Genomic DNA, 13388 nt, shown 5'->3' on the forward strand with positions numbered 1-13388 from the left:
TTCGAGCCATTCGCTACAATTGGCTTCTGCTGACGTAGTTTGTGGTTGGGTGTAGTGGATGGTGTTCGTTTTTGAAACGCAAGTTCATCTGATAGGTCTTAACTGTAAATTACAAATCAGCAAGAGTGCTTCAGTAGACGCATTCCCCATTCCTTGTGGTAACCCAGCTGTTTTGTTAAATTTCCGTGTGTTGTAACCAACATCACATTCTCTTAGATATAGGCTACGCGGAGTGATTTTAAACATTCATTACCTAAAAAATCCGGCTCCTAGTTATGAGCCTTTCCATTTTCCGATTAGGCTACTACTTATATTCCATTAGTTCCTATGGAATGAAATCGAGAAAGCATAGTTTACTTTAATAGAAATGTACAGGGATCGGCCGGTTTTATAGGATGTTACGAGTGAGATTACAAAAATAGAAACAAGAAATTCTAAACATGGTAAGAAATTTCAAAAGTACTAAATATGGAGTTAAGGTGGAAGAAATAAAGAGTGTAACGGCACCGTTTTATCGTGAATTAAAAAGAGAGACACAAATCATCAAGAAGCGGAACTGAAGAAGTTTATTCCTCAAAATGATAATACATATTCTTTTCTTAACATCGTGAACTAAACTAAATTCCGAGAACGTTGATTTGATTTAAATACCTTGTTGCAGAAAAATGTTGTGAACAATGTTATGCCGGTGTAATATTGCACTTTAAGACGTATGATTTCTAGATTAACACCTACTAAACGACAACTTTAAGGCAATTCTATAGGCTCAAACACTGTATCGTAGAATCGTTATAAAATGAAATAACTCTCTCTCTCTCTCTCTCTCTCTCTGTGTCTGACCTCACAACAATATAGCTATGGGTGACTAAATTGTGAAGAAACATGGCCTTTACACAGTATCTACCAATGACATCTGACCTTCAGTCGTGGGAGTCTATTACCCGAAACTTGCAAAATCTTGCATTCATATTTTACAGTATATTATAATAGAGAAGTAGCCTAAATCATAAAACTACGTAGTTGCATGCAATACGTTGTTGTCAGCCATTAAAACAGTTTTTTTTTTCGAAATTAATTTTACTGTTCAGTTTTCTATTAAATTATTTGTTGTTGTTGTTTAGTTAACTGTCAACTGTCTGAAGACAGGTTTGAACCTTTGAAGTGACACGAATAAGGCATCACTCATGAGGCAACTAAGCCATGAGATAATGGAGTAGAGTGGCCAGTTCCTTTCCCCCTCCATTGCGTATATATATATATATATATGCTGACTAGTAACATATTGCACTAATCAGACTTCAGATGTATACAGAGTGATTCAAAAGATAAGGTCAACCGGTGAGGAGATGATTCAGGGCGACATTTAGAGCAGTAAAGTCCTTTGTCAGTTTTATTTATTTGCAACCGTTTGAGAGTTACAACAGGTCAAACAGATAATTCACATCTCATGATATTTACAATAAATACTAATTTACCGTCAGTTGTTTTGATCTAGGTTTGTTTACAAAGCGTGATTTATACCAATGATGGAATGAAAATGAAACACACGCCGTGAAATTTTGTGAATGGCCAGCACACACTTCTCCATATGAACACAAGTTAAAAGACAAAATCTGTTTCGAAATACCAGAAACAAGTTTTTGAATTAGACTTAAACTGATGAGAGAGAGATGGAACGGAGAAAAATTCTCTCCGGCGCCGGGATTTGAACCCGGGTTTTCAGCTCTCCGTGCTGATGCTTTAACCACTAAGCCACGCCGGATACAATCCCGACACCGTTGAGAATCGTCTCAGATTAAGCTCCATCTCTTGGGTTCCCTCTAGTGGCCGCCCTCTGCACTACGTCATAGATGTCTATGCACGCAGGACCGAAGTCCATACATGTGTAGAGGTGCACTCAGATGAGTGACTGGTTGGCCGGGGTCCGACGGTATGGGCGCCGTCTTTAAATCACAAAGTGATTTATTACGCATATCATATTTATTTTGATGTACCGAAGTACATATGATATTTCCATGCAGATATTCTGCTTTCTCAGATGATGAGAGAGAGATGGAACGGAGAAAAATTCTCTCCGGCGCCGGGATTTGAACCCGGGTTTTCAGCTCTCCGTGCTGATGCTTTAACCACTAAGCCACGCCGGATACAATTTGTTCCCTCTAGTGGCCGCCCTCTGCACTACGTCATAGATGTCTATGCACGCAGGACCGAAGTCCATACATGTGTAGAGGTGCACTCAGATGAGTGACTGGTTGGCCGGGGTCCGACGGTATGGGCGCCGTCTTTAAATCACAAAGTGATTTATTACGCATATCATATTTATTTTGATGTACCGAAGTACATATGATATTTCCATGCAGATATTCTGCTTTCTCAGATGATGAGAGAGAGATGGAACGGAGAAAAATTCTCTCCGGCGCCGGGATTTGAACCCGGGTTTTCAGCTCTCCGTGCTGATGCTTTAACCACTAAGCCACGCCGGATAGAGGGAACCCAAGAGATGGAGCTTAATCTGAGACGATTCTCAACGGTGTCGGGATTGTATCCGGCGTGGCTTAGTGGTTAAAGCATCAGCACGGAGAGCTGTAAACCCGGGTTCAAATCCCGGCGCCGGAGAGAATTTTTCTCCGTTCCATCTCTCTCTCATCATCTGAGAAAGCAGAATATCTGCATGGAAATATCATATGTACTTCGGTACATCAAAATAAATAAAAAATAGACTTAAACTGTTGGTTACTTGGCTGATGTAAGATGGGTAACAGGACTTCAAACCGAACACTGTTACCTAAAGAAGCAAATACTTACAGGGTGGATGTGTTATAACTGTGCAGATTGAAGGGGCTAGAATGCATTAAAATAAATAAAAAAAACTATTATGTGTTTTGTAATTAAGTGCATGGTTAATTAGAACATTAGATTAACAGGTTGCGTCGTATGGCAACAGCGCCGGGTCACATACGAAAGCACACACGCACTCTGTCTGAACAGCTGAGTTCCGTTCCTTAGTCACTCTAGTAGGGTTGCCAGACTTCCTAATGACAGGAATTAACGATACGTGCTAATCTTTTTAATTTGTAGATAAGAAAACCGCGGACAATATGATCGAGTAAAATAGTATTAAGATTTGGGGGAAAATTTTATTTTTTCTGAGAAAAATATTCATTAGGGACTAATACGGTATTAGAATTTTTTGTTTTAATCTATCCAAGGAACATGCTGTTGAAATCTGCAGAGTTATATTACTTCCACCCCGTGTAATGGGCCTGACAGAGGATACAGTTTGTAGTAACTATGGCATAAATTATGTGTCATCACCTCATATTCTGCAGGGTTGTCCAGGTTTAAGCTAAATTAAGCATCGATATCTCGGGAGGGAAGCTTGACATGACTTTCCGAGGTTCGGACCCAGGACGGATCCTTACACTTACGCTTACATTGGTCCATTGTACACCCAATATATGAGATGACTGCCCTAGAGCTCTATATAGACTGCCCAAGTCCGAAGGTGGCCTGGTTGGCATTCATGAACCCGACGTTGACAGATGGGCCTCAGTCTTGACAGCCAGGTCCCATTCCCAGACGAGTACCTGATAAGTCCTTCCTACATCAGAATTGGAAACCCGAACTATCTCCAAGACTTCCAACCAGCCTATTTTTAACAATGCAGACTGATAGATGAAATGGGGGGGGGGGCGGGGAGAGTGCTGGTGGAATGATAGAAGAAAGCGGGAGTATGAAGAGATTTATAGAATTTTACACTCTTATGTATGTTTTACTGATTACATATTTCTTTTGTAGGTCCATCGCATGATACCACATATATCATGTTGAAAGAAGACTACACGTTTCTCTTCCTTCTCTACTACTCTCCTGAAGGTAAGATACTCGGTTAACGCACAATATTTTTCATAGCTGCATGGTTAGTGAAGTACTCAAATAAGAGATTAGTCTTCTTCTTCTTCTTCTTCTTCTTCTTCTTCTTCTTCTTCTGACTTTCCGGTTTAGACACTTTTGTCTGTTTCGGTTCACTGTTTTTACCATCTTGTTTGTGGTCTTCCCTGGTCTCTTAGTCCTGTTGGTCTGTATGATGGAGCTGCGTTTGGATAACGGGAATTTTGCATTCTTTCAACATGTTGTTTCCATTTCTCTCTGCATTCTACTATTTCTGTTATTACTAGATCCCGGATGTTAGGCAAAATACCTTTTTTAACTGAGTGTATGTATGAAAGACCTATTAGAGATAAACACTTTTCACACATTTGGGGACGATAGGCCCAATTTTTATTTTGCCTTTTTTTTTTGCTTATTTTAGCTCCCGTTGTCTATTTTAAGGTTAAATGTATTTTTTAGCCTTTTTACGTCGTTATTGTACATTTTCTAGATTTTTAATGCATTTAAAATAAACCGCACATAAATTATATCAAAAAACAAAAGAGAACTGTTGTACAAATTAAAAATATACTGTATATTCACCTCACAAAATATTTGCTGAGAATCTTAGTCTCCAGCAATACATATGTTTCCAAGAAGTCGTAAACTTTTCTCCCCTACTGATTCCATCTTTTATGTCACTTAACAAAGATGTTTGAACAGTATAACCCTTAGTGCTTAGGTCACTTCGGAGTTTACCAGCGAAAGAAAGGGGATGAGGGAAGTATTAAAAGCAAATCTCCAGGTCCAGTTACTGTTGGCGCTTGCACGCACAAGTCACGCGTACTTTGAAGTCTGTAATTCCTTCTTACACCCCTCTTTTTGAGACAATACACAATCTGTTTTTCCCGATCTCTGAAAGAAAGTAGAGACTCGGGAAATAAGTTGTTTTAAGTTCGCTCCAATCACTTCAGTAGAAGTAGAAAGATCTTTTTCCACCATGAAAAATGTTCTCTCTGATAGGCGGCTCACTATGACAATTGACAACTTAAAAAAGCATCTTGTTGTGGCATGTAATCAAGAAAGTGAGTACGTACCGTATGAGATAGTTTATTAGGTATTTGTCTATTTTTTTGTCTGTTTCCATTAATAATAAATGCCTATTTCACTGCCTATTTTTACTATTTTTAGTGCCTATATGCCTGCCTATTTTAACGAAAATAAATGTCTAAACACCCGGGCTTCAGTTATTACATTTTTAGTTAAATGATGACACCTGCTTTATTATTTTATTACTCACTACAATTTTGATTGTTTTTATTTCTTTTCCTTGAAAGCCCATTGATTTTGTTTTGGATGTGTTTATTCTCATTCCATAATCTACTTAAATTTCATTTAATTTTTTATTCATCTTTGTAAATTGTCTTCATTGTCTGATATTAAAAACAAATTCAGCTGTTTCGAAAAATAAAAGGATCCTATTTAAGCTAACAAGAAATGAAGCTATGCTAGAAAGGGTGCTGAAACTGATTAGGAAGAGAAAAATAAATTGGCTGGGTCACTGGCTGAGAAGAAACTGTCTACCGAAGGAGGCTGAACAGAAGACGTGTTCGGGGCAGATGATATCACATGATAGACAACATAGTCCGACCATCGGATCTGTGCCCCCGTATGATATGCGAACTGAACCTTAATTCCTTTTCACCCTCGGCAATTCATTTCTCCCCCTGTATTCCTATTTCTCTCTTTTCTATCCCTCTCTCTTTCTCTCCCCCAATACTCACAATTTTGAGCCTTCTTGCGGGACAGTTTATTTGCACTTGCAGTCCAGTGTTGTCAACTCAACATGAATACTGTAGCACGGAGTGGTGAAAGAAATATTATTAAGCAAGTAATAGCATTTTACATAAGTCAATCAGCGTCATTAGACCTACTTAAATTAAATTATGAATAAGTAATAATTAACCTTACAGTATTATAAGCAATATTCAAGAGACATGATACTGTTTGACGGAAGTTTGGCAATATCCCTATTCGGCAAGGTTCGTGGCCTGCTGTTTGGCGTAGTGGGAGAGAAACGGGTGGAATGGGGTGAGTAGAGGCGTTAACTTTTCCAAGAACGACGACAGCGCTGAAGGGGCATAGATCCGATGGTCCGACAATACTTGCAGGGTTCATATGCGGAGACTACGAGGAAAGCGGAAAATAAAAAAGATTGGAGGATGCTAGGTTTGCAGTAAAAGACTTGCCCTTAGGCTAGACACTATGAATAAATTAAACTAAAAAGTAAAAACCCAGGATTCTTGTGCTGCGTAAATCATGACGAGATACGCTGGAATGCGTAAGGGATTTTGTTTTTTCAGTGTCTTAATAAAAAAAGTTGCATTTACTTCCGTAACACTCTGTATTTTCTTGTTCGTTGATACCGGACCGTTGAATGTAGTCCAGAGGCCGACTTTCTTGACTCGGGAGATGCAGATAGTGAGGAAAGCGCATGGCACAAAACAAATGCAATTCGTGGACTGCGGTTCCCCCCGATTAGGCCGTGTGTGCCGGGGGCGCCTTGTTCTCACGCTGGTGCAACTAATTGCTCCCCGGCCACCATGCTCCGCTGCACAGGCCACTATCGCTTTCCTAACCCGCAGCGACCAAGATGCAGCTCTTGCGATGGAAATATATGTAACCTATTTAACGACAGTACTTCAACATCCAACTACTTCATAGAGGGCTGAGCAGTACCGATATTTGCGGAAGTAAAACTCTGTGGGCCGTATTCAGACATTTTTAGCGCGGGCTTCCGGTGGATGATCGGCGTTTTTCGTATTCATAAACCAGTGTTAGCGATATGATATAATTTGAATTCTGTATAAGTAACCAGTCGATAGCCGGGGCTAGCTTAGTACGCTCGTAGCGCGTGCTGCGAAATGTCTATGAATAGCACCCTTTGTTTTTAATATCATTCTCTTCTGCTGCATTATCACAACCATAAAATGCAATTTCCAATATGATATTAATTTAAAGCAAAAGACCCCAACTTTGCCAAGCAATGATAGAATAATTTCGTAACGTAGGCCTATTAACCAAGTAGTATGAAGCCTGTATTTATGTATAACAATGTACAGAGTAAGTAATGTCACTAATTTCAGGAGGTTGTTTTTTGAGATATTTCAAACAAAATAGTTTAATACAATTTTACTCGTTTTCGCTTCGTTTTCGAGTTAAAAATTTTGTATGAAACATTTCATAGCGTGTTTGAGGAAAGTGATTGATTTAATTCGGTCAGCGCGTCTGGCCGCGAAACCAGGTGGCCCGGGTTCGATTCCCGATTGGGGCAAGTTACCTGTTTGAGGTTTTTTCCGGGGTTTTCCCTCAGCCCAATATGAGCAAATGCTGGGTAACTTTCGGTTCTGGACCCAGGACTTATTTCACCGGCATTATCACCATCTCATTCAGACGCTAAATAACCAAAGATGTTGATAAAGTGTCGTAAAATAAACTACTTAAAAATACTTGATTTAAATCCCAGTATGCTGAATCAGTTTACGAGAATAGTGTATTTATGATAATACATGATTGAAATAATTTTAATTTTATTCTTTAAATGTACAAAAATTTGATCGGAACAATAATGTAACTTTTCGTTCTGTGCAGGAATTTTAAAATGTTACATTTGTTCAGATCAAATGTCTGCATATTTAAAGGACAAAACTTAAATTCTTTCAATAATTTATTATCATGATATACTGCTCTCTTAAATTGACCGTAAGGAATGTGACTAATTTCAGGGGGCTGTTCTTTGAGATATTTCAAATAAAATAGTGTAATACAATTTTACTCGTTTTTGCTTCGTTTTCGAGATAAAAATTGTTTTGTATGAAACATTTCATCGCGCGTTTTGGGAAAGCCATTGATTTAATTCTCAATATGCTGAGTAAATTTAAGAGAACAATGTATTTATGATAATACATGATTGAAAGAATTTTGATTTTATCCTTTAAATGTACAGAAATTTGATCCGAACAAATGTAACTTTTCGTTCTGTGCAGGAATTTTCAAATGTTACCTTTGTTCGGATCAAATTTATTTATATTTAAAGGGCAAAACTGAAATTCTTTCAATAATTTATTATCATGATATACTGCTCTCTTAAATTGACCGTAAGTAAGGTCACTAATTTCAGGGGGCTGTTCTTTGAGATATTTCAAACAAAAAGGTTTCATACAATTTTACTCGTTTTTGCTTCGTTTTCGAGATAAATATTGTTTTGTATGAAAAATTTCATAGCGTGTTTTGGGAAAGAGATTGATTTAATTCCCAGTATGTTCAATCAATTTAAGAGAACAGTGTTTTTATGATAATACATGATTGAAATAATATTAATTTTATCCTTTAAATGTACAGAAATTTGATCCGAACAAATGTAACTTTTCGTTCTATGCAGGAATTTTAAAATGTTACATTTGTTCAGATCAAATTTCTGCATATTTAAAGGACAAAACTGAAATTCTTTCAATAATTTATTATCATGATATACTGCTCTCTTAAATTGACTGACCGTATATGGAATTAAATCGATGGTTTTCCCAAAACACGCTATGAAATTTTTCATATAAAACAATTTTTTTCTCGTGAAGGAAGCAAAAACAAGCAAAACTGCATTGAACTTTTTTGTTTGAAATATATCGAAGAATAACTCCTTGAAATTAATGACATTACTTACGGTTCACTCTGTATACCAACTGACTACGCTAAGGTTGTCTGAGTATATGGGTTTCCAGTTTAAATGAAGGGTTCAGAGCCATAGTGAGCCAAGCGCCATGTATTAAAAATGGAGAAAGCAAGGGTTAAAGTTAAGTGAATACCATAGTTTAATGCAGTTGACATCATTTAGTTTTAATGTGTATATTACTTGCTATATGTTTCCATTGAATTATGGTAATAACTTCATTTTAACCCTTGTTTTGAATGGTTTTAGTAAATGGCGCTTGGCTCACTACGGTTCTGAACCCTTCAAATGTAGGCCTAATATTCTGTTACTAACAGCATGTGTATGTTTAGTCAGCAGTTCGAAGACAGGTTTCAACTTCATAAGTGACGCCAATAAGGCATCGCTCATGAGGCAACTAAGCCAGTAGAGGTGGTAGGATGGCCAGTTTCTTTCCCGTTCATTGCATACCTGTACATTGCTGACTATAGTAACATAGTTCACTAATCAGACTTGAGATGTAGGCTATGTTCTCCTCTGACCCACAATCTATCGTCAAATGAGATGTACTGCCTGTTAATAGCTGTATCAGCTTGAACCTCAGTTAGAGGATGGGCAGTAACTGTGTGTTCATTAAATACTCGTGGTTGCTTTCGTTCATATTGTGTGCAAACCATCCTGCATCGAAGTCTTGTATAAAACATCTTTACTGTTAATGGGCTTCTACAAATTCTGATATTTAATCGTATCGAGGATTAGTAAAGAAACCCACTTCAGTCTAATTCTGTCAAAATATCGATCAATTGCTTTGAGTTCAGGAGAAAAATATTTCAATAAATCGTTTTGTTTTCTCACAATACCAGAGGTACGGCATATTGGGATCTATTTTAAGCAAAAACGAAAGCTTTCATATCATTACAATATGGCCTGTAGTTACAGGGCATACGTGACTCAGCGCTAGCGGATAAACATATCACAATTTAGGACTGGTTCATGGAATAAACCGTACACTCAAGGACGATTAATATCGTATCCTACATGCCATATACGTACATACAATACAATAATAGTAACGGGCTTTAATTTATAGAACAATAGCACTGACTTTGACTAAAATAGTTTGAGCTATAAATATTCGAAAACATTTACTGAAGTTACATGAGGGGAGTCAGAAGCAAAGGGGTATAAGTGCACTTATGTTATTTGTGAGAAAATGTGGTTGAAAGTACTTGAGATTTAGTAAATTCCGTGAAATTTTTTATTTCAATTTTAGTGTGTAATGTGATAGCATTAAATTCCGTGATTGTGCTTTCTCGCTCAAGGACACGGCTCCACATTTTGGCCACGGGTCATATCGTTAGCTTTTAACAGTATCAAGGTCGCAGTGATAGGTGTTGCTGACTATCCCTTAAGGTGCATCTACGCGGTTCAACTTTTCTGTCATCTTTAAGCATTCAAGCAATGCATGCAAGAGTGAACGAAACACATTCAATTGTGCATGCTTTTTTCTACTAAAAATGAAAGCGCATTCGGCAATTGAAAGCTACCCATCGTCGGTGGATATCTTGTGCGTATTTCTGTGCGCCTAAGTAGCGAGCAGGTGATTGTTTTAGGTGGCCGTGAATAAACTGAAAATTCTTTTGTTTTAAGCTGAAAATGGCGGCAAGTACGCGTAGCGTTGTTGAAGATTATTGTAAATACAAGTTAGCGTGTTTAACCGCAATTTGCGAATCAAGTAGGTCTAAGTATTAGATTGATATTTAATATTTATTAATTACTATATTGTATACGTAGTGAAAATGACGTTCAACACGGCGCACCGTGTACACATAAACTCAGCATGCATCTTAATTTTAAAGTTCGTTTTCAACTTGGTTCTTTGAATATTCTCCCCAAATTGCATGCATAAACGAATGGAAAATTGAACCGTGTAGATGCACCTTTAAATTCAGATTCAGTTACAATCAAGATTGGTGCAATATTCGAACTTCAATGAACTGGCAACCCTAGCTGCGTACAGTCATTCTCTTCTCTACCGATCGCACACCTACACTGAATATTGACTTGTGCAGTTGACTCTTGGACTCACAAGCAAACATTCCGATGGGGGCAGATAAAAAAGTTAATTTTTTTCTTCCATCATGTTAATAATGTCAAAAGAAGTGCTTATACAAATTTTGGCCACTCGACCGCAATTATGAGGGTCGTAAAAAATAAGTTCGCCAGGGGCCGTTAACAGAAAAATAAAACACAATTTCATGGGGTAAATTTATTGAAACAGACACAGCAATTGTTGAGCTATTTTTCAACATATTTTCCATCGAAATTGAGACATTTCTCATGTCATGGGATCAACAGAGAGAGGTGCAGACGCAGTCAAACGCTGGTTCCGATCTGAGGCGGCTGACTTCTACGACACAAAAATTGATTGTATGGTATGAAAAATGGCTCAATTCCAGTGGGGGATATGTTGACAAACAGCGCAACAATTGCTGTGTCTGTTTCAATAAATATTTCCATGCTTCAGGGAAAATCACTTTCCGGACGGCCTCGTAATTGCGATCGAATGACCAAAATTTGTATATGTACTTCTTTTGACATTGGAAGAAAAAAATTTAACTTTTTTATCTGCCCCCATCAGAACGTTTGCTTGTCAGTTTCTTTACTACTCCTTTTACTTTTATTTTTCCAATTTTTCTACAAAAAGTTGAAAATTTAACTTTTGAAGAGGTGGAGAAGTACAAATATCTTGGAGCAACAGTAACAGATATAAATGATACTCGGGAGGAAATTAAACACAGAATAAATATGGCAAATGCCTGTTATTATTCGGTTGGGAAGCTTTTATCATCCAGTCTGCTGTCAAAAAATCTGAAAGTTAGAATTTATAAAACTGTTGTATTACCGGTTGTTCTTTATGGTTGTGAAACTTGGACTCTCATTTTGAGAGAGGAACATAGATTAAGAGTGTTTGAGAATAAAGTGCTTAGGAAAACATTTGGGGCTAAGAGGGATGAAGTTACAGGAGAATGGAGAAAGTTACACAACGCAGAACTGCACGCATTGTATTCTTCACCTGACGTAATTAGAAACATTAAATCCAGATGTTTGAGATGGGCAGGGCATGTAGCACATATGGGTGAATCCAGAAATGAATATAGAGTATTAGTTGGGAGGCCGTAGGGAAAAGGACCTTTGGAGAGGCCGAGACGTAGATGGGAGGATAATATTAAAATGGATTTGAGGGAGGTGGGATATGATGATAGAGACTGGATTAATCTTGCTCAGGATAGGAACCAATGGCGAGCTTATGTGAGGGCGGCAATGAACCTCCGGGTTCCTTAAAAGCCAGTAAGTAAGTAAGTCATTTTTCTACAAAAACTTTTATTATTTTTATTTTCTCGCAGTACAGGTTGGTCTAGTAGAAACCGCTATACACAGGCAAATGGCATGAACAAACCTACTTCAGTAGCAGGAATGTCAAAACCAAGATAGAACACTGCCTCATCTTATTCGAGGTAAGTATATCGTTCAAGTTCCAGGAAGTTACGTTTCGTAGAACATGGTTTTAGGATTAGTAAGGAATATAACGCTGCTCTCCGCTGCGTGGTTTACAGAATGAACGCCGAAGCACAGTACCTGTCAATGTGCATGCCCGGCATACCTTATGAGAAAGCATAACGCAGAGCATTCACACACGCCAGCTTGAGAAAGAGGCTGCCTTGTCATGGTTTTTGGGCACCCCGCTGAGGTTTGCACAGTGCCCCAATGAGACATGTGGTCGAGACAGGTGCGGTGATGATGTAACGGTTACCATGGTTACGATGTGGGTCGCGATGCGCAACTGTCTGCGTGTCCCACATGGCTTCGGTTTGTGAGCTATCAGTTTATTTAATTCTTATCCTCCTGTTATGTTAACCGTTTCTTTGCTCTTCATCTCTGCAAGAACATCCTTTGGCAATTTATTCTGTATCCTTAAATTACTTCGTTTCGAATCTGTATCCCAGATGTTGACATGAGCACTTGCCATCGTGTTAGGACAGAGTTAGATTATTATCAAAGGCCGTATAGGTATCGAAAATATCCATAAATCTGGTATTCATTCAGTATTTGTGCTGGCATAAATGAAATATCGGTCTAACATAGGTAAAATCATCTAAAATTAATAAGACACGAATATCTGTAATTAAATTAAAATGTGTTTTCAACAATTTGTTGGCAAAGATGACGCTTTTGACCAACTGTTCGTTATTCGCTTGGGGTAGGATGACCAGACGTCCTCTTTTGTTCGGACATATCCTCCTTTTTAGGCCTTTGTCCGGGGTCCGGGCGGATTAAAAAAAAAAATCAAGAAATGTCCTCCTTTTCGTAAATCGTGTGCCTGATATTTTTAAATTATCTGCTTTGACGCCTTTTCAAGTAATTTTCCTGTAGGTAGCAGCAGCATCGACGGAATATACTCTCTGCCAACGGTCATAAAACTCCCTTTGCTCCTCCTTGTTATGGTCGTTACTCAGAGGTAGCTAGTAAATCGAGGTGCGAATATAAATCTAAACAGATATTTTCTGTTCTCTTTAATTTTATTATAGTTTCCTTGACTTTCATATGTAGCAACTGTAATATAATTACTATTTTATAATACAATTAGATATTAACATACTTTTAAGCATGATATAAGCCTAAATCTGTACCGTAAATATTGTCTAATAAAATATATGTTGACGTAATTTAAAGTATACTATAGGCGTACGCCTAAATCTAAGTATATATTTCGATCTCTTTTTTTTTCGAACAATGTCGTAGTTTTTTTAAC

At 37.8% G+C, this 13388-nt stretch overlaps 1 protein-coding gene and 3 non-coding genes across 4 annotated transcripts in view; all 4 read right to left on the reverse strand.

Moving 5' to 3' along the window:
- Positions 1-13388, reverse strand: part of LOC138716360 (SH2 domain-containing protein 4B-like) — a 339557-nt gene that overhangs the window by 139424 nt on the left and 186745 nt on the right. The window lies entirely within an intron of this gene.
- TRNAS-GGA (transfer RNA serine (anticodon GGA)) lies at positions 1691-1762 on the reverse strand. The gene has a single exon. It is a non-coding gene; the product is annotated as a tRNA-Ser (tRNA).
- On the reverse strand, positions 2073-2144 carry TRNAS-GGA (transfer RNA serine (anticodon GGA)). The gene has a single exon. It is a non-coding gene; the product is annotated as a tRNA-Ser (tRNA).
- On the reverse strand, positions 2412-2483 carry TRNAS-GGA (transfer RNA serine (anticodon GGA)). The gene has a single exon. It is a non-coding gene; the product is annotated as a tRNA-Ser (tRNA).

This window comes from Periplaneta americana, chromosome 16 (assembly GCF_040183065.1).
Source record: "Periplaneta americana isolate PAMFEO1 chromosome 16, P.americana_PAMFEO1_priV1, whole genome shotgun sequence".
NCBI lineage: Eukaryota > Metazoa > Arthropoda > Insecta > Blattodea > Blattidae > Periplaneta > Periplaneta americana.